Source organism: Gopherus flavomarginatus, unplaced genomic scaffold, assembly GCF_025201925.1.
Source record: "Gopherus flavomarginatus isolate rGopFla2 unplaced genomic scaffold, rGopFla2.mat.asm mat_scaffold_47_arrow_ctg1, whole genome shotgun sequence".
Classification (NCBI taxonomy): Eukaryota; Metazoa; Chordata; order Testudines; family Testudinidae; genus Gopherus; species Gopherus flavomarginatus.
The window spans coordinates 90,887-118,423 of NW_026115098.1; the positions used below are offsets into that span (position 1 = coordinate 90,887).

Below are 27,537 nucleotides of genomic sequence, written 5' to 3' on the forward strand. Positions count from 1 at the left end.
CACCCAGTGACATGGGAAAATTTTACATACGCACCCCTAGGTGCCTCAAAGAGGCGATACTTCCCCTCTCGCAAGCACAGAGTCTGGGTGTAGCAGAAAATGTTTAATAACGTGAGATAAACAACATAGCATTAAATTGGGAAAACACCTCAATTAGGCCATGTCCTTTTCCCTGGGCTCTTGAGTCTAGCAATCCCGAAATCACCCCAAGACTCCAAAGTCCAATACCTCAAATGTTTCAAGAGTCCAGCAACCCCAAAATCACCCACAGTTGCGCAACCCCAGAGTTCAAGAGTCTATCTGCAGGGTTTTTCCCCCTGCCAGCCTGGGTAGAAAGGAGCACTTTACGTGGTCCACTGCTGACTGTCCTGCCTCTCTGTGGGATTCTGCTTTCGCCTTCCCCGTGAACTGCTCAGCTCGGTCCACCAACTACTCTGTTCTGCCAACCAACCGGTGATCTGCCCTAGCTGTCCTAAAAAACTACTCAGCTCACCTCACTCTGTGGGCTATTCCAACCATTTCCCAAACTGTTTTTCTCTATCAGCTGCTCTGTTTCATAACATAACTTCAGACTCTCTTACTGGCTAACAAAGCTCTTTAATGATTTCAACTCAGGAACCTAGAACTTCAATTGTTAAAAGAATCAAAATTCAGCTTTACTCTTCAACTGCTAAAAGAGAAGAAAGTGCAATTCATGTTTTTGGTTCACCCAAGGAGCTCACTCCCTTGTCTAGCGAGTGCCACTCAAGTGATGGTGAGAATCCCTGTCTCAAAGCAGTTTCACAGTTCCTCATCCACACAATCAGGGTGACAACACTCCACATCTCATGCCCCAACAACAAATAAACCGGGGATACCACAGCTGCCAAAGCAGCCATCCCAGGGTGTCCTTGCCATGTCAGGAGGGGTGGGTGTGCCTATGCAAACACGATCAGTCCCTGAAATTCTTTTCTACACTCTCCATAATTCACCACCAGATGTCAAGGTAGAGTTCATCCTGCTTCTGCTTACATAGGTATCTGTGCTCCCCACAACCCCCTAATCCCACCGGGACCCATCTAGCCTGGATAAAGGTATCTGTGCTCCCCACAAACCTCTAAGCCCCCCAGGGAACCCGCAAGCCCAGATGTAGGCATCTGTACGCCCCACAAACCCCCTAATACCCACAGGACCCCTCCAGCCTGTAGGTAGGTATCTGTCACACCCAGAGCCACACAAAGACCCTCAGGACCCCTACAGCATGGATGTTTGTATCTGTGACCCCCACAAAGCGCCTAAGCTACCCAGGGACCCCTACAATCGGGATGTAGGTATCTGTTCCCCCCAAAACACCTAATCCTCCCCGAGACCCCTCCAGGCTAGACATAGGTATCTCAGACCCCACAACCCTCCTAAGACCCCCGAAACCCTCCAGCCTAGACGCAGGTATCTGTGCCCCTCACAAACCCCCTAGCCCACGATGGGACCCCTCCAGCCTCGACATAGTTATCTGAGCTCCTCCCACCCCCCCTAAGGCCCCCAGGACCCCTCTTGCCTGGATGAAGGTATCTGTGCCCCCCACAAACCCACTGATCCTCCCAGCTACCCTAAAGAATGGACATAGGTATCTGTACCCCAAAATTCCCCAAAGCAACCCTGGAACCCCTACAGCCTCGAAATAGGTATCTGTGCCCCCCCACAACTCTCAAATACCCCCACAACCCCTCCAGCCTGGAAGTAGATATTTGTGACCTCCAGGAACCCCCTAAGCCCTCACCAGGGCTTCTCCAGCCTGGACATAGGTATCTCTGCCTCCCACAAGCCCCCTAAGACCCATAGGTCCCCCACCAGCCTGGTTGTAGCTATGTGTATGCCACACAAACCCCTAAGCTCCCCAGGGCCCCCTCCAACCAGGACATAGGTATCTGCACAACCGCAACTCTTTAAGTCCCCCAGGGATCCCTCCAGACCATACATAGGTTTCTGTGCCCCTCACCAACTCCCTAAACCCACAGGGACCACTACAGCTTGGACGTATGTGTCTGTGCTCACCACAATCCCCTAAGCCATCCAGGGACCTCTCCAGCCCGGATGTAGATATTTGTGTCCCCTATGAAGTCCCTAATCCCCACCGGAATCCCTCCAGCCTAGACGTAGCTGTCTGTGCCCCTCACTGCCCCCAAGCCCCAGCAGGGATCTCTACAGCCTCTACGTAGGTGTGATGATCTGTGCATTACCCTGCGTGGCCACAGGGTGTCACTGTTGCTCCATGCAGGAAATGCTCTGTGCATTACCCTGCGTGGACACAGGGTGTCACTGTTGCTCCATGTGGAAAATGTTATGGGCATTAACCTACATGGCCACACGGTGTCACTGTTGCTCCATGAGGGAAATGCTCTGGGCATTACTGTGATGGAGTAGGGACTGTCTGTGTGGGGGATGGGAGAGCAGGGGGTGACTTTAGGACCGGACACGTGCTCAGCCTGTAACGTGAGCTAGGCAGGGGGGAGGGGGTCAGCACCTTTGCCAGGGAAGCTGGACACAGGAAGGGGCCAGCTGGAGGGAGTTAGTTCAGTTTCGGTTTTGGTCTAGGTGGTTGAAATTCAGGGAATCCGAAACTGGGAGTTAAGTTTCCTGAACCTCCAGAAGGACTCGATTGAGGGGTCCTGCTTGTGCCTCCAAACTCTGCTGTATCCTTCACTCCTGCTGTCCAATAAACCTTCTGTTTTACTGGCTGGCTGAGAGTCACCTTGTGTCCCAGGAAGAGAGGTGCAGGACAGGACTCCCCCACACTCCGTGACAGACCCTCAGCCCTTCCGGGACCCCTGTAGCCTGGACGTAGGTATCTGTGCCCCCCCAACAAACACCTAAGACCCCTGTAGACCCCTCCATCCTGAGCTTAGGTATCTGTGCCCCCTCACAAGCCCCCTAAGCCGCCGAGGGACCTATACAGCCAGAACATTGTTATCTGTGCCCCATATAGACTCCATAAGCCCCCCAGGACACTCCAATGTGCACGTAGGTATATGTGCCCCTCAGAAACCCCCTAACCGCCCAGGAAACCCTACAGCCTGGATGTAGGTATTTGTACCCCCACAACCCCCCTATCCCCCCGCCGGGACATCTACAATCTGGATGTAGATATCTGTGCCCCTCACAAAACCTCTATTCGCCTCTGGGACCGATACAGCCTGGACATACGTATCTGTGCCCACTCGAACCCCTAAGACCCCCTGGTACCCCTACAGCCGGGACACAGGTATCCTGGGCCCCCAAAAATCCCCTAAGACTCCCAGGATGCCTCCAGCCTGGACGTAGGTATCTATGCCCCCCATGAACCCCCTAAACCCCACTGGGACCCCTAGATCCTGGAGATTGGCATCTGTGTCCCCCCAAAAACTCTCTAAGCCCCCCAGGGACCCCTACGGCCTGGATGTAGTTATCTGTGCACCTCAAGGCCCCTAAGATCCCTCGGACCCCTACAGCCTGGATGTAGGTGTGACGGTGCTCCCTGTGGGAGCCAGCTGAGGTCACTTAATCAGGGTGAACTGCAAACAAAACAGGGCAGACAAATCCCAAATGCTGGTGGTTATTTCAATACTTAGATTTACCAAGCCAGCACAAAGCAGCTTCTGTAGTACCTCACTGGTTACTTAGAAGTTTAAACCACGCAGTTCCCTTAAAGTACCCAGCCTCAGGCCTCCGTCCAGACACACCTGTCAGATATGATGATGATTCCTGAAAATCTTACTTCATCATATAAAAGAAAAGATTCTTCCGATCCCAAAGGATCAGCCACATACTCAGGATCTATTACAACTTAGATCTTACCTAAAATACATGCTATAGCCAATTCTTATTAAGTAAGCTAAAATGTATTAGAAAAGAAAAGAGAGAGAATGTTGGTTAAAAGATTAATAGACATATAGACTTGAATTCAATTCTTGAGGTTCAGATACATAGTAGAGGTGAGCTTGTAGTAGCCAAAAGTCCTTTTTGAAATAGTCCATAGGTTATAGTCGAATTTCCATATTCGGGGTGGCTCCAGTCAGTGACTGGGGATCACAATCCTTGTGGCTTAAGGTTTCCCCGTCTTGAAACCCAAAGCAGATATGAGATGAAGAAGGATCGTGTCCCAGGCTTCTTATACATTTCCAGCAGCCATTCCGCCTGAGAAAACAATAGGCTTAGCTCTCCTTCCAAACATCCTGGCAATTAGTACAGGGTAATTTATTCATTAAACAGTTCAAATAGAGGTTACCACAACCTTCAAAGAGACACATAGACAATAATACTATTTCACTCAAGTACCATCATAAATGTTAATATTCCTTTTTTGCTCTTTGAATTAAAATTATAGCAACAGACAAGACTTGTTTGCTTACTCACAAGACCTGAGCAAAAATCTCCTCTTCTACTTCTAACAATGCAGACTTGCATTTCAAAGCTCTGTTCATTTACATATCTTGCTAAGCAGTTCTTAAGGTTCACCCATGGGTCAGGTCAGTCGGTGAGGTGAGTTAATTAACTCTTTCTGGCCCTGTCACCTTTCAATGAGATATTAGATTATACTTATAATGTCACAGTGGTGGTGAGTCGACTGCTGCAGCTCCCCGTAGACTCTGTCTGCATCTCTCACCAAGCTGGAGTACAGCAGTTAAGGGGAGAGCACTCGATGTGTAGCATGTACACTAGACGCGATATATCGACCCCGCTGGATCGATCGCTGCCTACCGATTCGGCAGGTGGTATAGACATACCCCCGAGTATCTGGTGATCAGAGCTGGACCCCGGAGGGGGACACATTGAAGGAACTCAGGGGTTAAGGTGCCTCTATTGTCAACTGTCAGGGCTGCTGTGGCTCAGAGGAGGGTGTTTGACTACCTGGCAGGCTTAAGTGCCGCAAACTTGGGAGGCAGGAGAAGTGAAGCGGTCACGGTGTGCTTGGGGTGCTCGTGCTCCGAGCAGGGGTGAGCTGGGGGAAGGGGGGATGCTGCAGGGCAGAGCAGGGGAGTTGCCACAAGAGGGGAGCCTCAGGGTGGAGGTGGGAGCTGCCAAGGGTGGGGCGCCTTAGGGCGGGGGCACGGGGGAGGAGGGCGCAAGGTGCAAGTTTCGCCTACGGCATGAAACATCCTTGCACGGGCCCTGTCTCATGCCCTGCCTGCTGCCTCCCCTGCACCCCCTGCCCTGCCCTGCCCGCAGCCATCCTCTGTCTCCATCCAGCCCTGCACCTTCTGCCCTGCCCGCACCAGCCGCATCCTCCCTGCCCTGCCTGCAGCCAGCCGCACAGCCAGCCCCTGACACACCCCCTGCCCTGTCTCCAGCCAACTCCTGCCGCTCCCCCCTGTGGCCCTGCCCTAAGCCAGCCAGCCCCCACATACCCCTAGCCTGCACCAGCCCTGCACCCCCTTTCTGCAGCCAGCCCCGCACCCCCTACCCTGTCTCCAGCCAACCCCTGATGCACCCCCCAGCCTGAAGCCAGCCAGCCCCGCATCCCTTGCCCTGCCTGCAGCCAGACACTACCTCCAGCCAACTCCATGTCCACTGGTGCCCTGCAGTTCCCAGGGCAGTAACCATGCACATCTGCTTCAATGAAGGGGGCAGGCAGCTGGGACCCACACATGTGCACACTCTTGGGTGACCAGACAGCAAATGTGAAAAATCGGGACTGGGCTGGGGGTAATAGAATCCTAGATAAGAAAAAGACCCCAGAATTTGGACTGTCCCTATAAAATCGGGACATCAGGACACCTTAGCACACCCCCAGGACTCCTGAGTTCCATTGCTGGGTTTCCTATTGGTTCCACTGCTGGTTGTTTTCCTTTTCCTGGGGGGACTTTCGGCAAGTTGCTCCACACTCTAGGGCTCTGTCCCCAGCAGTCAAATGGGGATTTCATACCTTCCCGCTATTGGAAAGTGCTGGGAGAATCCCCCAGCAAAAGCTGCTCTGACAGTGCTAAGCAGCATCTGACCATTCAAGGTCAGAGCTCGGTACCTGGGAGGAGTGTTTGGCTCTGGGGTTTCACTTCAGCCCAGTCTAGAGAGAGGGGCCCAACCATGGAGTTTGGCTCAAGAAGACCAAGTCTCCAATTTGTTAAGGGCGTTTTGAATTCCAACCCTGTGCTCCTAAGTGCTTGGTGTCAGTTGCAAATTTTAGAAGCATGCTCTCCACTGCATTTTCCAAATCATTCATGAAAATATTGAATAGTATCGGACCGCGGACTGATCCCTGCCGGACCCACTAGATACACCCTCTACGTTGGACAGCCAAACATGGAGAAGGGCTCCTGGAGTCTGGGATTTCAGCCAGCTCTGCACCAACATTACACTGATTACAGCTGGACTGCATTTCCCTCGTTTGCTTGTGAGAATGTGCTACGGGATTGTGTGAAAAGCCTTAGCAACCCCAAGCTAGATCCCATCTACCGTTTACCCACCTCCACCAGGCCCAAAACCCTGCCAAAGAAGGAAAGAGGATTGGTTTGGAATGATTTGTCCTTGACAAATCCATGCTCACTAGTCCTAAGAACCAAACTATTCTGTAGGTGCTGCTGACAAACTGAGTGTTTAAGAATGTATTGCAGGATCTCTCCAGCTATGGCAGTGAGGCTAGCTAGTCTGTAAGTCTCAGGGGTCTCTTTGTTCCCCTTTTAGAGAAAGGTCCTGTCTTGTTCATGGATGGGAAGATGTTCTTTTTCAGGGATCTCAGACGAGAACTGGGGCACAGCACCTGGTTTGTCAAGGCCACAAAAAAGGAGGCAGGAACCTCTTCTCTCCTGCTGGCAAAGAACCCCAGGTACCTGAAAGACAGGGACTCACATCCCTGAATGGGCTTTTAAAAAGGCACTGGTTAAAGATTGGCCCCGACCATTTCTTGTTTCCATAGACTAGACATTTTAGCAAACTTTAGAATTCCTTGGTGCTAAACACTGTGAAACTCCCCTTTCTCCTTCACAGAGGGCTTTAACGCCCCTTATCTCACTCAGGCTCACAACTGCCCGGAGTTTGAGAACTGTCCCTGTTCCCATTGGACTGATGGGAGGAGCCTGAGGTGCAGAGAAGGGAAGTGACCTACCCAAGCACCTACACAGTAAGGTGGTGGCAGAGCCAGAAAGAGAAGCCACCAGTCCTGACTCCTGTTCTAACAGACAATAACCCCCCCAGAGGCAGGGATAGAGCTCAGGAATCGAGACGGTGGGGAAATTTCATTGAATCCATTTCTGTCAGAAAATCCCATTCAGGCTAATCCGGTTTGTTTCTCAAAATCATAACAAGTGGGATGAAAGTTCTTTGCAAAAATATTGTATTGCAAAACAAAAGCATCTCCTGTTTGTCAGAGTGTGTTAAATTGTCTCCTCGCACACAAAGAGGAGACACTTAGATCTCAAACATTAGATAAGATGCTTCAGTCTGAGATTGGAGTCATTGCTGCTCTTAACAATTTCAAAATAAAAAAATGCAAATAAAATAGACTATTTCAGCTATTCTATTACGTGTTAATCTGCTCTGAGTAAACGTGATAGGACACCTCATATTATGCCCTACTCCTAGTGACACTCTCCAATGGATCCCCATCCTCCACCCACCGTCAGGTAGGTAAGAGCAGATCATTATTATTTCTACTTGAAAGAGGGAGAAGCTAAGGCTGAGAAAGGAGAATTGACTTGTTTTAGGTCACACAGCCAGTCAGAGGCAGAGTTGGGAATACGACCCAAGAGCCCTGATTTTCAAACTACCCATTGGATCTTGAATTTCAAACACTGAATGACCTGAATAAAGTGCTCTCAGATGAGCTCCAGACCAACAACAGTGACAGTAACTATTCAGCAAGTATTTGAGGAGAACTGCAACGTTAGAGAGAATCATGAACTGCTCAGAGACAACTAATGCAGAGAAGCGGCAAAATTCATCAAACATAGAACTGGTTTTGACTTATAAAGAGAAAAACAAGGACCTGAGTCTCCTCCCTGTCAATAACCCCCGGCTCAGCCAATCAGGGTAGAGACTGAGGATGGGAGGCTGAGGGATCTCACCAGAGAGCCCAAAGGATGGCCCAGGTCACCAGTGGGGATCACTTCCCGAGCAAAAGTTCAGCCTCACATTTTTGGGTAGACCTCCCACAGTGAGAACTGCAGAGCACTTCCCTGCAAAAAACTAAAAAAACCACACACACACTCTCTCTCTCCCCCTCCCTCCTGGTGTTGGGAGGGGAACAGGTAAAAGGACAAAGGAAGCAAGAGAAGAGAAAGGAGGGAGGGAGCGATGGAGGAAGAGGTGAAACAAAAAGGACAAACCCTAATGTCCCCAGTGATTCTAAGGGACAAAATCCCAGGTGCAGAATAAAATTCTGCCTCCTTAAGCTCGTGTATTCCATGCCTCGAATTCACCTGTCACCAGATGGATCAGACTGAACAGCTTTCAAACCTCCAGGAGGCTCTTACCTTCTAAACAGGGACGGCTGTTTTCTAGTAAAATCACTAAAAGAGAAGGAGAAACCTCGAAAGACGTTCCTCCTGGTGCTCACATCCGTGAACCCGAATACTCTCTCAGTCCTCAAAGAGAGACCTGGAGAAGGAGACTTGCTGAAGCAAAGCCACAGGGTTCTCTGAGGTTTCCCTGGACCCTCACCCCTGTCCTGCCTTGCTGATGTCAGCATCTCTCTGTGAGGTCACCACCTCCCCACCACCTTGGACCAATAAGTCTTAGGTCCTGCAAAAGGCCATTGTGATGTCACTGCCACATCCCTCCTTTGCTGTGCCAATGTCCTGCCCCTGGCCTGGACCTTTGGAGGTTTGAGCTACTCCCTGTGGATCACCCCACTCAAGGAGCGTTCATTCTAGTCAGCAAGCCGGCTAGACAGGAAAACATCAGACGCTGCTCCCAATGCTACACTCAGTTTTCAGAAATTAGTCGACTTTCTGGCCAGAAGAGACCATTAGATCATCTAATCTGACCCCCTGCATGTCACAGTCCTCCTGTATGACACAAGAGCTACTTTGGGAGCAAACACATTCAAGAAAGGCATCTAGTCTTCATTAAATGACATCAGGAGATGAAGAATCCACCCCTTTCCTTGGTAGCTTGTTCCTGTGGTGAATCATCCTCGCTGTTGACTATTTGTGCCTTAGTTGTAATAGGAATTTGTCTCTTTTCACCTTCCAATCATTGGGTCTTGTTATGCCTTTCTCTGCCAGATTCAAGAGCCCTTTAATAACCAATCTTTTCTCTCCATTAAGGCACTTCAACACTTCAGCGAAGTCACCTTTCAATCTTCTTTTGATAAGCTAAACATGTTGAGCTCTTTCACTACTCACTAGAAGGTATTTTTCTCCAGCCCTCAGAACATTTGGTAGCTCTTTGCTGCCCTAGCTCCAATTTCACAACATCTTTTTCAAATGAGGACACCAAAACTGAAAGCTATTCCAATATCAGTCTCACTGATGCCATGTCACCTCCTGTGACGTTATTGACATAATCTGTAACTGTATAGATCACCGTTGCGACCACTGTTCTATATTTGCAGTCAATATTGTAGAAAGGTTGTTTTGTAAGGGGTCTATGGAGAGGTTCTGATTGGCTGATTATAATGATGCTATCTCTAGATGTGTATCATTTTTGTAGTTGATGTTATGAATATTGGCTCTATGCTGCCCATATTTCAAACTTGTGCCATAATGGGGGACAAAACAGCTACCTTGTTAGAAGTGGCTTTGCCAATAGATGGAACCTGGGATTTAAACTCCCAATGATCGCACTGTGTTTGGGATCCATTTGAATTCCTCTCCCAGGTCTTTGACACTTTCATCTCCACTCATAGCAACTCTGATAGAGGATTAAAGAAGTCAAAGCATCATCTCCAAGCACAGACAACGGAGAATGCTTCATCACATGACACTTTGAGAAGTGGCTGGATAGAACGTGATGAAGATAAACTCTGCCTGGCTCAGACAAAAGATAACAGTTGTGCAGTGATGAGGAAGGAGGGAATCTCTGAGTCACCCGTCCACGGTCGTGTCTTCACAGTGCTCCCAACCTGGAGAGTGAAGAACCCCCTCGGTCCCACCGTGAGACTGAGGAACAGGAGGCCTGTCACCCCCATTCCTGCCGTCCTGCATTCCTGGTGTCCAGCATCCCAGAGGGCCTCCGTGCCAGCAATGAAACCCAACCGTCGTCTGGACTCCCCAGTGCTCCTCCTCAACGGTTCTAAATGAGCGGGAGAGTGGAAGGTCCTGGGCATCGTGCCGGCACCTGGGATCCACTGCACCTGAACAGTGGGGAAAATTTTCTGTGTTGGGGCATTGTTTAGTGTTTTCTAGTTTCCAAGGGAGGGTTTATGGGCCTGAGCGTTAAGCTCCCAAACCCAGTCACTGTTTCATTGTATTCATTAAGTTTGCATTTTCCCTTGTTCCCCCAGCTTTCTGTACCTTTACCCTGACTACACTTACCTTTGATTGTGCCAAACCACCTTGTCTCCTCTTTATTTTATTTACACCTCAGAAGGAGGGAGGCAAAATCCACTGGTGATAGAGACAGGAGGGAGTCGAGTTTGTATCTCCTGAGAAAAGGGGCTTTTTCCTTTCCTATTTCTCCCCTACCATTTCTAACATTTTCCTATGAAGCGTTGCCTTATTCAGCTTGAGGAAACATTAGCTTTTAAGATAAAAACTACGAAATACAGAACTAGAGACATTTTTTAGAAATCTGGGATTTAGACATTTTATTTAAAGCCGGGGGGGGGGGGTGTTGGAGTTTCTGAGAAGGTTTTTGTTTGCAAGAAGCAACATTGTTGTGTCTGTTATTGTACCAAGTGGGAAGATGGTTGTCTATAAAGGAAGAGTCAAGACTAAACGCATCCAGTGAGAATGAGATTTGAACCCATACATGCAGAGGACAATGGATTAGCAGTTCATCACCTTAGCCACTGGGCCACCTCATCTGAGCTGTAACAAAAGGGACAGGAGGAGAAATCTAAGGCCAACAGAGATAGGGACACGAAGGAGTTTTTAAATATTAAGCGTAAGCAGGGTCTGAATGAGCTCCCCCTCACATCTAGTGAGGAGCTGGGGAAAGACTTCAGGAACAGACCGTGTTTGCATAGACACACGTACTCTGCCTAGCTATGCAGCATGATGGGGCCGCTTCCCCAAAATGACCAGTTTGGGATGGTCTTGGGTTACAAATCACTTTAGGATTGAGTGGAATAAAATGTTATTCTCCTTCCTGTATGAGTGAAGGGCAGCAGAACAGACCTAGTCCATCCAGATGGAGGGGTAGATGGGAGAGGAACAGCTTTTATTGGACTGCAGAGAAGGATTGAGGACATCACGCTAAAACAGTGGTCCCCAAATATTTCACATTGTGCCCTCTTAGCCATGGCTGTGGCCCCTCGGAAGCCACGGTCGAGAAGCAGGGCTGGGAGTGGGGCTGTTGCTTGGTGGGGAGAGGGATGCGGACAGGGGCAAGGGGGTCATCGCTGGGCTGGGAGCCAGAGTCCCAGACTGAGGGTGGGGTTGGGGAAGAGCTGGGACAGAATGGGGCTGAGTGGTGCTTCCTCCCTTCCCTCCATAGGGGCTGACTCAGGCCCTGAGGTGCCCCCATGAATGTTCCTTTGTGTCTCCCTAGGAATCATACCCCACATTATGGGGACCACTGAACCCTACTCGCTAAGCAGGGGCTAGTGATGCCAAAGCCCAGGGAAAGGGAGAACAAGTGTGGGGGCCCCAGCACCAGAACCATGCACCCCCTTCTGTCTGTGGCTCTGCCCCCTTCCACCCATAGCCCCATCCACTATCACCTCTGTTCCACCCCTTCCCCCACCAGCCCCACCCTGTCACTCCTTTACCCCTGCCCCGCTGCGGCCCTGAGACCAGAGAAGCTCCGTACCCCTGCTGCAGCCCCTGGGCCGTAGCAGGGAGTTGGAGCTCCTCCAGCCCTGGGGCTGACATAGGGGAGACTTTTGCAGGGTGGCCTAATTTGGCCGGGGTCCCAGTCATGGGCTCCACTGTCCCCTTGGTGATGCAAGGTTTCGGGAGACTGAGCCCCCCCGACCTCCACAAGAGGGGAGTATGGGAGTTAAGGGCAAAGGGGAAACAGTGTAGGGGTTAGGGCACAGGAGGGGGCAGGAGTTGGGGTGAAGGAGGCACAAGGGTTGGGAGTGCCGGAGCTAGGGGGTAAAGGGAGAGGGGGATCGTCTAGGGGCGATGGGGAAGTGCCAAAGTCTAAGTTTTACCCAGGGCACCATTTCCCCTAACGCTGATCCTTGGTAACATTTCTTGCTGGGACGGGGAGGGGAGAGAGATGAGGCGTTTTCTCTCTGTTTCTTTCCTCTCCATTTTTTGCTCCTTCCTTCAATTCCAGAATCCTCCCTTGTGTTTCAGACTGTGCAGTGACGCCCTCCCAACCCCAGGCCTCTGGAGCCTTTGGAGCAGAAAGATCCCAGGAGCTGAGGGTGAATCCAGGAGTGAGTAGCTGGCAGGAAGGAGTCCTAGCAGTTCTTCTGGGAGCACAGGTGAGGAATGACTCCCCCTTCCCTAGATTCTCCCCATGGGAACAGGGAGGGTTGTGTGATAAATTCCTGTAACTCTTCTGCCCCTCTGAGTTGGCAGAAACAAGGGCTGGGTTCAGTATCTAGGGGTTCTGCTTCAATAAAACAATACAAAACTGGCTCGAGCCCCCACCCAGTGACCTGGGACAATTACACATCACCCCCCTGGGTGCCTCTAGGAGGCAATACTTAACCTCTTGCAAGCAGGGAGTCTGAGCCGCTCCACTCCACCAGCCATTCCACGAACCACTCCAGTGGTCCCTGCAAACTGCTCTGCTGGGGCAGCAAAGAGCCACCAAATGTTCTGAGGGCTGGAGAAAAATGCCTTCCAGTGAGTAGTGAAAGAGCTCAACCTGTTTAGCTTATCAAAAGAAGATTGAAAGGTGACTTCGCTGAAGTGTTGAAGTGCCTTCAGGGAGAGAAAAGACTGGGTATTATAGGGCTCTTTAATCGAGCAGAGAAAGGCATAACAAGACCCAATGGCCGAAAAGTGAAAAGAGAAATTCATATTACAAATAGGGCGCAAAAATTCAGCAATGAGGATGATTCACCACAGGAACAAGCTACCAAGGAAAGTGGTGGATTCGCCATCTCCTGATGTCATTTAATGAAGACTAGATGCCTTTCTGGAATGTTTTTGCCCCCAAAGTAGCTCTTGTGTCATACAGGAGTCCTGTGATATGCAGGGGATCAGATTAGATTCTCTAATGGTCTCTTCCGGCCATAAAGTTGACTAATTTCTGAAAAACAGAGTGTAGCATTGGGAGCAGCGTCTGATGTTTTCCTGTCTAGCTGGCTTGCTGCCTAGAACGAACACTCCTTGAGTGGGGTGATCCACAGGGAGTAGCTCAAACCTCCAAAGGTCCAGGCCAGGGGCTGGACATTGGCACAGCGAGGAGGGGTGTGACAGTGACATGACAAAGGCCTTTTACAGGACCTCAAACTATTGGTCCAAGGTGGTGGGGAGGTGGTGACATCACAGAGAGATGTTGACATCAGCAAGGCAGGACAGGGGTGAGGGGCCAGGGAAACCTCAGAGACCCTTGGTTCTTTGCTTCAGCAAGTCTCCTTCTCCAGGTCTCTCTTTGAGGACTGAGAGAGTATTTGGGTTCACAGACGTGAGCGCCAGGAGGAACCTCTTTTGAGTTTTCTCCTTCCCTTGTAGTGATTTTACTAGAAAACAGCTGTCCCTGTTTAGAAGGTAAAAGCTTCCTCGAAGGAAGGGGTATCATGGGGTTGTCACAGTTCAGATGCCAATGCCCCACCGCCCCCACTGTAAGGAAGCTCCTGCCCCCTGCTCTGTGTTTGCAGGGCAGGAGAGAGCAGCATCCACGGCAGAGATTTGCTCCTGGCTGCCGGAGCAGAGCAGCAGGCTTAGCTGTCAGAACTTCCTGGAGCTATGAAAGGGGAGGGTCCCATGGCTCTGTAGCAGAATGCAGGGCAGGAGAGTTCACGGCAGGCATTATGGGATACTGGAGGAGGCCAGTTATGGTTATATAATGAACGGCAGCATCTACACTGGCACTCTGTCCCTTTAAGTTTGCTGCAAAAAGCTCTAGGCCTCTCATCGAAGTGGTTTTATTTTGTCACCAAAACAGGGCAGTTTTGTCACCAGATGTGGCATTGCAGTGTGTACACCAGCCACGAGCTGCCGACCGAAGGTGGTCAGACACTGTATTTTAACCCGATGCAAGCACCATGGCTTAGCTGGCTAAAGCGCTTGTCTTGTAAGCAGGAGATCCTGGGTTCAGGTCCCTAGGGGAGTGGCTTTTGGGGTACATGGTATTGGCTACTGTCAGAAGACAAGATTCAGAGCTAGATGGGCCTTTGGCCTAGCCCAGTGTGGCTTTTCTTACGGTTTAAATTATGCTCAGAGCCACTGATAATAGAGTTATTGAAAGTTTGAGAGATAAGAGCTGATAGGACAGTGGTCCAGTCCCCTCGCAGCTGACCCCCTCCCTCTGAGACAGGGGCAGGTCTGAGCTCTCGCACCAAATGCTCATTGTGGCTGCCAGAGTCTGTGGGCAGCTCATTTAATTTGCACTGAGGATTGAGTCCTGCTTTGTGCCCAGTGTCTGAGAATGAAAATCCTAAACCGCCCTTTGAAACAACAAAAGCAGCAGGACGTGTTATTGTCCCTGCCCCAAAGCAGACAGACCAATGGAGAAATGCCACTGAGTTCACGGTAATACTCCACTGCCATTTTACCTTTTTTGCTTGCTAAACTCCCTCCCAACCTTGTGGGGTCCCAGACCCCGGTATTGAGCCTGAGCTGAGATGTCTACACTGCAAATTTACCACCCCACAGCCCAAGCCGCAGGAGCCGGAGCTGGCATGGGGCAGCCCTGGATGTTTCATTGCAGTGTGGACATAGCCTAGCATTATGTCTACACTGCCATTAGCACACCCAAGTCACTATTCTCAAACCCTGGGTCAGCTGATTCAGGCTTGTGGGGCTTGTGCGACAGGGTAATAAAATTACAGTGTAGACACTTGGGCTTGAGCCCAGCCTTTCAGACTTCACAAGGGGTGAGGGTCTCCGAGCCTGGGCTCCAGTCTGAGCCCAAATATCTACACTGCAGTTTTTAGCCTCACAACCTGAGCCCCAAGAGCCCAAATCAGATCATCCAGGCCAGCCAGGCCACAGGGATTTTATTTCAGTATAGCTGCACTCTCAGGGTACGTCTACATTGCAATGCAAGCCAAGGGTTAGCAGAAGTCATGTCAGCAGCCCCAACACATAAACCCAAACTATGAGGAAAAGACCCACCCACAAATAAGCTGGGCAGTGTCCTTCTCCCTAAGGTTCGTAAGTCCAGCAACCAAAAGTCATTTAACATGAGCCATCTCCTCTCTGCACCCCACTCACAGCTGTTGTCCTTAGTCAGTGCAAGTCCAGAGGTGCCTCTGTAGAGTTCATCTGCCATCCTGGGTGGAAAAGGGGGAAAATAAGAAGGCACCGTACTCACTATGTTCTCTAGGGACTCACTCACTCCTCCACAGCCACCCTGTCCTAAAGTTGGTCTAACACATAAACTTTAGCATGAGGATTCAGACCCAAGCCCACTTGGCTTTGGAACCAATGTCCCCTGCCTAGCAAGTGCTATTGAATTGAGGGTGAGTCCCTCCATCTGGGTCTGCCAAGCACAGTTCTGCTGCCCTCGATTCACACAACAAGGACAACAACCCTTTATTTCTCCTGTCCCAATAACAAGGAGACTGGGAATCCAACACCAGCCAAAAGTGATCATTTTGGCAAGCAACTCAACATATTCCCAACCTACTGTAAAATCCACATGAAGACTCATACACGAAACCTTGCAAGAAAATCTTCCTGAGGGGGTCTGAAGCAGCTGCTGCTGGGGGGAAGGAAGGAGCTGTGGGTTGAGATTGAGGGGCACTGGGAATAGGAGGGGGTTGTGGGTTGGGACAGAGGAGAAGGGTGAAGAGGAGCAGGCTCTGGTTGAGAGTGAGGAGCAGTGAGCATAGGAGGGACTGAGGGTTGGGACTGAGGGGCACTGGGCAAAGAGGGGACACGGGTTTAGTCTGAAGAGTATCCTCATTTGGGGATCCAGCAGAACAGGGGAAGGCAGCAGGTGATTCTAATTCCATAGGGATATTTTGTGTGTGTGCGTGCAGGGGAGGAACATGCTATATGCCCAGAGGCCTTAATTCCTCCAGCCTGCAAGGACAGAGGGGCTATCAGGAAGTTGCCCCTTCAATCCCCCACACACAAAGGCCCTTCTTAGAAAAGGCAAAATCCTGAAGAGAAAAAACATCAAAGAAGACTCCAGAAAGACAGATTTTTAAGATATAATGAGTAGTTTATTACCTGACCAGGGACTTGAACCCTCAGATTAAAAGTCTGATACTTTACCAACTGAGCTAGTCAGACTCACAAACAAATACAGCAAGTTGGTGCAGAGGAGAAACTAGTCAAGGAAACGAAAGCAGGAAACAAAAGGGGAAACCTGCTGCTCTCTCTGGCCTGGTCAACACTACGAGTTTATGTCACATTAACCCTGCATCCGTCCACACAAAGAAGCCCTTTATATTGATATAAAGGGCTCTTAATACCGGTATCTGTACTCCTCCTTGATGACGAGTAGTGCTGAAATCAGTATTGCCATGTCAGATCAGGGTTAGTATGGCTGCAATTTGACGGTGTTGGTCTCTGGGCGCTATCCCACAGTGCACCATTGTGACTGCTCTGGACAGCAATCTGAACTCGGATGCACTGGCCAGGTAGACAAGAAAAGCCCCGTGAACTTTTGAATTTCATTTCCTGTTTGCCCAGAGTGGAGCGCTGATCAGCACAGGTGACTATGCAGTCCCAGAATCAAAAAAGAGCTCCAGCATGGACTGTTCGGGAGATACTGAAGCTGATCTCTGTATGGGGAGATGAATCTGTTTTATCAGAACTCCGTTCCAAAAGACGAAATACCAAAACATTTGAAAAAATCTCCAAGGCTATGATGGACAGAGGCCACAATAGGGATTTAACGCAGTGCTGAAACTTAAGGAACTGAGACAAGCGTACCAGAAAGTCAAAGAATGAAATGGACGCTCATGGAGGGAGGGGCGACTGAGGATTGTAGCTATCCCACAGTTCCCGCACTCCTCAAAAACCATTTGAATTCTTGGCTGAGTTCCCAAAGCCTGAAGGGTCAAAAACATTGTCGCGGGTTGTTCAGAGTATATGTCGTTCCCCCGCCTCCTGCCCCCATGAAAGCAAAGGGAAAAAAATCCTCTCTCACCTTTTTTCAGTGTCACTGTATGTCTACTGGATGCTGCTGGCAGATGTGGTGCTGGAGCACTACACAGCAGCATCCCCTTCCCTTCCCTTGCGGACGGCAGACGGTACAGTAGGACAGGTATCCATCATCGTCGTCCTGTGAGTGCTCCTGACTGGCCTCGGTGAGGTCGGCCGGGGGTGCCTGGACAAAGATGGGAATGACTCCCAGGTTCATTCATAGCAGCTGGAGGCTGCACTCCCCTCCCCCCTTTGATCCCTGCTTGCAGAAGCAATAAAGTCAGTGTTGTTTCAAATTCCTGCATTCTTTATTACTTCATCACACAAATGGGAGGATAACTGCCATGGCAGCCCAGGAGGGGTAGGGGAGGAGGGAAGCAATGGGTAGGGTTGTTGCAGGGGCACCCACTAGAATGGCATGAAGCGCATCATTTCTGCGGGATCTCTAGGGCTCTGACCCGGAGCGCCCGTTTGCCCCTCTGGTTCTTTAGTAGGCTTGCCTGATAATCTAGGCAGAACTGACTCTCCATTAGACAAAACTTAAAGAAGAGAATGACCTGGGGAGTCATTCCTATTTTTGTCCATAAGCCCGTGGCCGACCCCATCGAGGCCAGCCAGGAGCACCCATGACAGCAGCAGATGGTGCAGTATAACTGGTAACTGTCATTGTCAACTTGCAAAGCAGCAGACGGTACAGTAGGGCTGGTAACCATCTTTGCTAACTTGCAAAAAGCAAGGGGATGCTGCTGTGTAGCACTGCAGTACCACGTCTGTCAGCACTATAAAGAAGACATACGGTGACAGTGAAAAAAGGCTGAACGGGCTCCATGGTTGCTGTGCTATGGCGTCTGCCCGGGCAATCCAGGGAAAAGGGCGCAAAATGATTGTCTGCTGTTGTTTTCATGGAGGGAGGATTGAGTGATGACATTTACCCAGACTCACTCATGACACTATTTTTGCCCCATCAGGCATTGAGATCTCAACCCAGAATTCCAATGGGCAGGGGAGACTGCGGGAACTATGGGACAGTTACCCACAGTGCAACGCTCTGGAAATTGTATAAAGTCGAGGACACAGGCCCATACTAAGCACATTAATTCGGCGGTGTGCGTCCATGTACCAAGGCTAGCATCAATTTCCCTGGCCAGGCCCTTTGGAGGTTTGAGCTACTCCCTGTGGTCACCCCACTCAAGGAGCGTTCGTTCTAGGCAGTAAGCTGGCTAGACAGTAAAACTTCAGATGCTGCTCCCAATGCTACATTCAGTTTTTCCGAAAACTAGTATCTGTAAAATGAGTCTACTTTCTGGCCAGAAGAGACCATTACAGCATCTAATCTGACCCCCTGCATATCACAGGCCTCCTGCATGACACAATAGCTACTTCTGGGGGAAAGGCATCTAGTTTTCATTGAATGACTTCAGGGGATGGAGATTCCACCACTTTCCTTGGTAGCTTGTTCCTATGGTGAATCATCCTCGCTGTTGACTATTTGGGGCTTAGCTGTAATATGAATTTGTCTCTTTTCACCTTCCAATTATTGGGTCTTGTTATGTCTTTCTCTGCTCCATTCAAGAGCCCTTTAATACCCAATCTTTTCTCTCCATTAAGGCACTTCAACATTTCAGTGAAGTCACCTTTCAATCTTCTTTTGATAAGCTAAACAGATGGAGCTCTTTCAATAGCTCACTAGAAGGCATTTTTCTCCAGCCCTCAGAACATTTTGGTGGCTTTTTGCTGCCCCAGCTCCAATTTCACAGTATCTTTTTCAAATGAGGACACCAAAACTGGAGACAGTATTCCAATATCTGTCTCACTGATGCCGTGTCACCTCCTGTGATGTTATTGACATAATCTGTAACTTTATAGATCACCATTGTGACCACTGTTCTATATTTGCAGCCAATATGATAGAAAGGTTGTTGTGAAAGGGGTCTATGGAGAGGTTCTGATTGGCTGATTATAATTATGCTATCTCTAGATGTGTACCATTTTTGTAGTTGACTTTATGAATATTGGCTCTATGCTGTCTGTATTCAAACTTGTGCTATGCTTCCGAGGAACACCCCAGCCAGACAAGCTGGTGTCAGTTCTGCCTAGCCTGCTTGATGGCCCATTAAGGACCATCAGCTCTACAATCAACCCATTGAGAGAAGGTAGATATGCCTTGTGGCTCAGCAAGTTATGCAGGGACCTGCCTATGGACAAAACTCAAAGGTTTTTCTATGCCACGTGCTGGATAGAGTGTCCTTGGGACAAAGAAAACAAAGACCACATGGCAAGAGACTGTAAAAGGCTGATGCCTCGTCTCCATCTTGTCTTCAGTCCTGCTTCATACCTCTGAAGGGACTTTGCTACAAACTGAAGCTCTGTACAAGGGACTGAATGACCCATCCCAGCTGTGGATGGACTCCAGAGACTTGATTTGAACCTGCAGTTTATTCCATCACTGCTACAAGCCTGAACCAAGAACTTTGCCATTACTGTATGTGAAGGGTTAAAATTCATGTGCATATTATATAACAACCTGGTCTATGGATTGTGCCAGCTCTTTTCCAGACCCAAAGTCCACAGTATAATCAAGGGACCAGAAGCCTAGCAAATAGTGACCAGCTAAAAGAAAGCTGGGTAAACAGAAAACCTTGCTTGCTAAGATAGGCTTGGTCAGCAAATTGCCAGGTGCTGGAGCTAAGAACTAAAGAATTGTATCTTATTCAGAGTTGCAGATTGAACAAAGAATCCCTGTTCCTATTGTGTAAGTCTCTTCTGTAGGGAGACGTTCTTCCCAGAGATCCAACCTTGAGTTTATGAAAAGTTGGCAGATGTCAATATAAGATATGGCATCCTTCCACCTCCCTTCCCAGGGACCAGTGCCTTGCTTAAGACACACAGAAAACAATCTTTATTGCCATATACTTTCACTGTTTCTTTGCTTTAAACCCTAGGAATGTACCTGGAGGACAATCAAAGGAGTTGCTCCTTTCCTATGGACCTCAAATCAGAATTCAGCATAGATATTTTATACTAATAACATTTTATCAAAGTATTCATGAAATGTTAACTTGCTAACTTGAGACCATGGGTGGAGACATTATGTAACCTGTTAACCTTTGGCTACTGTGCTTATCATGTCTTGCTGCAAAACCTATCCCAGAGTTTGGAACTCCCTACCCCGTCTCTTTCCCCCACCCATGGAAAATCTATATATTCTATTGTAATCAATTAACAGTGTCTCTGAGCCTAATAAGCAAGGTGACACTCTGCCAGTTCTGTGTGTAATAAACTCCTATTCTTGCCCTCTACATGGTGGAGATTTATGTCCTTCACAGACACCTGCTGAACAAAGAGGAGATTCAGCATCCAGCTTGGCTGAATGTGTCTTCTCTCCCCACAGCTTGGTGATCTTCTGAGGAAATGGAGAAGACTGCCGTTGCCTAGCTGCACATTGCTTGCAAAAGAAACAAGTCTTTTTGGTGGCAAGTGTTGAAAGGAGCCATTAGACAAATGTGGAGACAGGAAAAATGTCCCCCAACTCAACTGGCATCTGTGGATGCTGAAGTCACAACACAAAGTGCTAAACAGTATATGAGCACAAGCTGGTGTCAGAAGAGTCTCTACCAAAGCCTTTTCCACCAGCAGGGGCCTCTCTGTGCACAGAACTCCTGGTAGTGTGATGGCTGCAGGCAGTGGAGAACTCTATTTTGGCATCTCTTTGTCAGTGAACATCTACAGAGGCTGTTTAAAGGTCTTTAGATAGTGATCTTTGGGAAGAGCTGGCTGAAGTGTCTTCCTAGTAACCAGAAGATCCTGGCTTGGCCTGCCAGTTCTTCCGTGCAAGTCTTGAGGGAAATGGGGAATGTCTGTAGTTTGGAATTTGCAGGTGTTGTCCTGGACCATCAAAGGGAACAGTTGCAAAAATGTTCGCAAGGCACACACCATGGCTTGGGTGGCTAAAGCACCTGTCTAGTAAACAGGAGATCCTGGGTTCAACTCCCAGTAGTCCCGTGTTTTACGGGTTTTGTCTCCTCTGCTCACATTTTCCTGTGTCTTTCTAGGAAACAGAAGAGACCTCCCTTGGTATCCAAGTCATTGCTTGCTAAGGAAAAGGCTTCTTTGGAGAGAAACATTGGAAAGAATCAAATCACAAGCCTGGAGTTGATGAAAAGGCTGCTGTGACTGGCATTGGCATGGTGGTTGCTTTGACTGCAATTGCTGCAACACAAAAGCCTGCGCCACACGTCCTTGTGATTCGCTGGGGATGTCCACACACAGATGTCATGTCATCTTCCTTTTGATTGTCACTGATGAAAAATGGAGCAGCTGGGAGAAAAGTCCCAGAGGCACTTGCCAGGTAAAGTAGAGGTTAGAGATGCAGCACCCAGTGGTGCGTTGCCAAATCTGTCCACTCCTCCCACTTTTTGGTCAATCTTTTGAAGAAGCAGAGAAGACTGCCTCTGCCTTGCAGTGCAAATGCTTCCAAAAGAAACCGGTCATTTTTTCTGACAAGTGTTGGAAGAGGCACCTAAGAAATGTGGAGACAAGGAAAAGGTCATCGTAACTCAACTTGCATCCATGACTCTTGAGGCCACAACGCAGAGCACTGAGCACTGTACGACCACAGCTGGGGACAGAAGGGCCTTTTTCAAAGGCATTTTCCACTAGCATCGTCTTCTCTGTTCACAGAATTTCTGATAGTTTGATGTCTGCTGGCACTGGAGATCACTATTTTGGCATCTCTCTCTCTCTGTCTCAGTGAGCACCCGCTGTGGTTGTTGAAAGTCTGTGATGGGATCTATGGGATGCAACTGAACAGTGGGACCCCTGAGCCCTTTGTCCCACCACCTGGGCTCCCTCTCACACATGTGATGCTGAGACAAGCTGTGAATCTCTGGCAGATATTGCACTTACACAGACATCCGTAGGTAGGGACACAGCCAACTGAATTACATGAATGCTTCTGCAGCCACTCATAACACTAATGATAGAAAGTCGCCCACCCTACAGCTCTGCAGCCTTGCACCCCTGGATCATACCATCTTGCCTTAATCAGAAGCCTGATCAATGTGAGTTTATTACACAGGGTCCACCTCTCCCTCACTGTGAATAGTACATGAACCAGCCTTGTAATGGAGCTGAGATTTCCCAAGAACTTCAAGCAAAATACACCAGTTTAAGTAGAGCATAAAACAGATTTATTAACTACAGAAAGATGGAGTTTTAAGGATTATAAGTGGTAGGAATAAAAGATCAAAGTAAATTACCATGGAAATTAAAGATAAATTCACAATCTAAACTTTACACCTTATTACACTAGGGCGTAGCTCAGTTATGCACACAGGAAGGCTTAATGCTCGAGCTGCTGCACATGCTGGGCAGGCTTAAGGTCGGGCTCCCCATGGCAGGAGAGAAGAAGACTCGGCCCCTGGAGGGGCATGCTGGGGCTTCCTGGATCCCATTTGCTCACAGCCAGCGCCCTGCCCCCACTCCCAAGTCATCCATGGCGCCCCCAGGTCGGCCAGAATGGAGCAGCAGTTTTCACTGCACTACGTCCACTTATGGCTTACAGGCAACTCCCAGACTCACCACAGTCCACCATCTCGGCCAGAAAGGAGCCCACTCAGCCTCACCATTGCTGCTTTTCCTTTTCCCCAGAACCCCGCTTCTCCTGGGCTGCAAGTAGCCATCCCTGGGATGCCAACAGGCAGCCACAGGGGTCTATCTCTCAGCAGCCAACCGCACCTCCATGGGTTCAGCCCTCAGAAGGGCAGGTGGGGGTTTCCTGGATCCCAGTTGCTCACAGCCAGCCCAGCCGCCACCTCTAAAACCATCAGTCATGCCCCCAGGTTGGCCATAAAGGAGCCGCCATTCTCCACTTGGACTCAGCTTTGCTTGTTTTCCTTTCACCCAGAACCTCCCTTCTTCTCCTGGGCTGCAAGTAGCCACTCCTGGGAAGCCAAGAGGCAGGCACAGGATTCTACCTCCCAGCAGCCAACCACACCTCCCCAGGCTTTGCAGAATGAAGGGTGGGGCTCTACTAACGCCACTTAGCCGCACAGCTTCTTCCCTGCCTTCCTCAGCTCAACTTTCCTCTATTGCCCCATTCCTGCCTCACTTCCTCCTTTGGCCAGTCACGCAAAGGAGCCCAGCAGGAAGTGAGAGCCTCTATAGGCCAACCTCCAACAGCAGAGGTGGCCAAGTAAACAAGCCTCCAAATGGTGACTGGCCTAACTACTCTAGGTTCTCCATCCTGACACCAAGGTGCTTTCTCCACTGCTGTCAGCATCCTCTGTCATGCAGGGGTTGGAGTTATCCCAGGGACAGGCCAATAGGAGGAGTGCCCTTTCTGAAGAACAAGGGGATCTGGGAAAAGGAAGCCAGCATGTTTCTGCCTGGTTTTGAACCAGGGACCTTTTGCGTGTCAGGCAAATATGACAACCACTACACTACAGAAACTCCACCTACTGGGTTATTGCTCACTCTGGCACAGACCGATGGACAAATCTAGAGAATGTGGTGGTAGCCCCTCGATAGGTCAGTTGGCGGAGCAGAGGACTGGAGCCAGCACTCAGGAAGTCGTCCTTACCTCGCCCGTGTGACTCCAGCTTGAGGGAGAGCTTCTTTTTCTTCTCCTTGCTGACAAAGAGCAAGAGAAGAATGAAAGGTCAGGTGGGCCAACTCTGTGCAGAAGCCCATGCTGTCTTTTCCTGCTGCATAGCCTGAAATGAGGGACTCGTGGCAGTTAAAGGAACTGCTGCACTCTCAGAAAACATCCCGCCCGTGCATAAAGGAGGATAGAAGAGCCTGTTAGTCTAGCACGCTCCCAACTGAACTGTTTCAGCAGCTGCTAGGTTTCTTTTTGGCCTGTTACTTTTCTGTCTGGGATGTTGTTGTCAGCTGTGGCACAGAAAAAGGACTTTATTGCGAGCTGCCCATGAAGATAAGATTAACTTTTGCCTTCCTTGCTCGGCTTTACTTGCTTTCTCACCCTATTCCTGCCTTAGTTCTTGTGTTACCTGAAGGCAACGGGGGCCAAGCAGTACGAAGAGGAAGTTAGACAGCTAGACCCTGGTGGCAAAAGTTCTACCACCGCTTGCCACCCCACTCTCTTCTCCCAGCTTCACATATTGACCGCCAGGGACTTGGTGCCCAGCAGCGCAACGGAAGGCAGTGGACAGAGCCACCCTCGCCTTGAAGCCCTGGCTCATTAAACCGTATCTTCAGTCGCTGATGGCCAATGAGAGACCAACAGCGCTTGCTATTTTAGCACTTGAAAATGCCGTTGGTCAGTCACTGGATCTCTTTAATGCTGTTACATAACAAATGAAAATAGAATCTCAGTGTGACATTCTGTACCTTTGGGGGAGTGTTCTGTAACCCCCATTCTCCTCATTTTCATATAATCATGATCTTATATACAGAGCATGCCTTGTAAGGTATCAGGGGAAAGGATATGATCTGCTGAAAGTCATTTCTCTACCCATAGATGTTTACCATTCATGCATATGAAGTTATGAGAATTGTGCAGTGTGGTTATCACTATGCTGTAAGGTGGGGGAGTCAGCCAAATATTAGCTCCCCAGTGACAACAGCAAGGAAAGTAACCAACACCTGGACAGGGTGTCAAACAACCCATCAACAGCCATTGTTCAGCAAGGGAGCTACAGTGCAATCACTTACCTGCAAGAGGACACCCCAGGGGAATTGCTCAGACTTGCTTGGAGAGACGCAGTGATGCTCACCTGACTCTGAAGGGGGAGCAAAGCCAAGAGGGAAGAAAGGACATGATAAAAGCAGAGACATTTGCCATGCTTTGTCTCTCTCGTCCATCTACATCTACAGACACCCCCACACCAAGCAACTGAAGCGCTGACGAAAGGGGAGAGCCTGGCTGAAAAGCCACCAGCCGGCCTGTGGTGAGAAACATCTAAGTTTGTAAGGGCACTGAAAGGGTTAAGATCAGCTTAGAGTGCATTTTGCTTTTATTTCACAAAAACAACGAGGAGTCCGGTGACACCTTAAGAACTAACAGATTTATTTGGAAACAAGCATTCGTGGGTATAAAGCCCTCTTCTTCAGATGCATGGAGTGAAAATTGCAGATAGAGGCATAAATATATATTGGAACATGATGTAAAGGGAGTTACCATACAAGGGGAGAACCAGTGTTGAAGGCTAATTCAGTCAGGGTGGATGTGGCTCTCTCCAAGTAATTGACAGGGAGGTGTCAATACCAAGAGAGGGAAAATTGCTTTTGTAGTGAGCCAGTCACCCCCAGTCCCTCTTCAAGCTCAAATTAATGGTGTTAAGTTTGCAGATCAGTTGTAACTCTGCAATTTCTCTTTGAAGTCTGTTTTTGAAGTTTTTTGAATGGCTTCTTTTAAATGGCTACTTTGAATGGCTACATTTAATTGTGTTATTGAATATGAACATGCAAACGTGTTATGGAAGTTCCATGTGGTCTAGTGGTTAGGATTCTTGGCTTTCACCCAGACAACCTGGATTCAATTCCCCACACAGGAACAATGCCGAGCTTCTCCTTGGAGGGGAGACAGGAAACAAAAAGAATGGGAAGGGATCCTGCAAGCAGCAGAGCTGGATAGAGTTGGGAGCAGTACTGGATTTGACATGGTGCCATAGTGCTAGGCCCAAGCTCTGAAGGGACCTATAACAGTAACTTCCTCCCCTCTGCAGAAAAGAAGCCTCAGAGCAGCCTGGATTCAGTAGGGGAGCTGAGACCCCATAGGGCCCTGGGAGCTGTAGTTTCTTGACCAGCTCCCTCCCTTGGAGCAGAGAAGGAACATTTCCCAGCATTCCCTTGGCTGCTATCAACAGGAAAGGGAGGGGGGAAGCTGTGAGACTCCATGCGCTGCAGCTTGCTGTGGCTGGGGGGCTGGCTGGCTGCTAGAAGGGGGTGCCACCTGTGAATAGGGAAGAGGTGTCACCAAGGAGTAGAAGGCTCTGGCCCAGGTAGCACCCTCAGAAGACTTCCCCAGACAGGCTGAGGGATGCTGGTGTGACCTCGCCTGGCAGCCCCCAAAGATGGAACTGGGTGGACTAACTGGACAGGGCCCCTCTCTATCTGAAGCTGGGCAAGGGAGGTATGTGGATCCCACCAGAAGGTAAAATGGTAAGTAAGGAAGGGGAGGCTCTACTGGACCTGGACAGCTTCAGATACAGGACAGGAGGATTTCCACTTCTGAGCCATGAAAATAGAAATTGACTTTTCCTTTCCAGATGTATCTAATATTCATAAAGGGAATCTAGCCCCTGCCTTCCAGATCTGAACACCTCAAAATCAGGAGTGCTCAAGCTCAATTTGGGCAGCTGTTACTTCATTTCTCCCAAATCAAATATGCTGATCCACTGTCATTTACTGTAGAAGAAGTAGGAGAAAATTGAGCAACAAACGTTGGGGTCTTCACAGTGCTAACGAGGGCTGGAATTGCTATTTTCAACAACCATTACACTTTTTTTTTTAGTTTTGTTTGTTTAAAAGGAAGACAGTGATATTGCACTGGCAAATTCCCCATAGAAACAAAGAATGGAACAAAAGAATAATAAAGGCACCTCAACTTTCCTCATTTATGTAGGACAGTCTTATTAGATGGATCCAGACATCTTCCAATCACAGAAGCTGATAATTGTTCGACTTTACTGCAGTTCTGTAACCATGCAGGAACCTAGAGGAGGAAAGTGCCTAACTCCAGAGTCTGCAGCTGCCTAGGGCCAGTGCTGAGGATTTAGAGTCCCTAGTGCTGCCCTTGCAAGGTTCAAGCATGCTCAGCCTTGGCATTGCCTCCGCTCCTGCGGCTAGTAGCTGCAGCTGTCTAAGGCTGGCCTCTGGCAGTTACCCCATGGCTGTAGCTAGAGAAACTATAAGTGGCTCTATGACTCCTGGGGTCATTAAGCTAGAGCACCTAAAGACACTGGAGTTAACCTCAAGGAACAGAGGTCACCAGTAGGAAAGGAATGTCGGGGGAGCAGGGAAGGCGGGAGCAGGTCAGGCTTGCAGAGGGAGCTTCCAGCTGGTTGGGAGCATGTTCAAAGTAGAAAAGAAACAAATATGGGGAGAGGTGGTGGTGACCAGGTAGCAGACTAGCATGTAGATGGGAGCAGAGAGAGAGACGCTGGTGTCTTCAGATTCCCAAGGGCAAAGTCCTCACTTTGGGGAAATGGTGTTTGCAGGTGGCTTGCTCACATGGCAGGATGGGGGCTGAGGGAGGGATCTGTCAGAACTGATCAGGTGTCTGCTGGCTTTAGGACTT

General features: G+C 49.3%; 1 protein-coding gene and 1 non-coding gene across 2 annotated transcripts in view; one reads left to right on the forward strand and one right to left on the reverse strand.

Moving 5' to 3' along the window:
* LOC127042511 (zinc finger protein 560-like) overlaps nucleotides 1–27,537 on the forward strand; it is a 1,223,565-nt gene that overhangs the window by 44,899 nt on the left and 1,151,129 nt on the right. The window lies entirely within an intron of this gene.
* Nucleotides 23,654–23,726, reverse strand: TRNAV-GAC (transfer RNA valine (anticodon GAC)). Its single transcript has one exon. It is a non-coding gene; the product is annotated as a tRNA-Val (tRNA).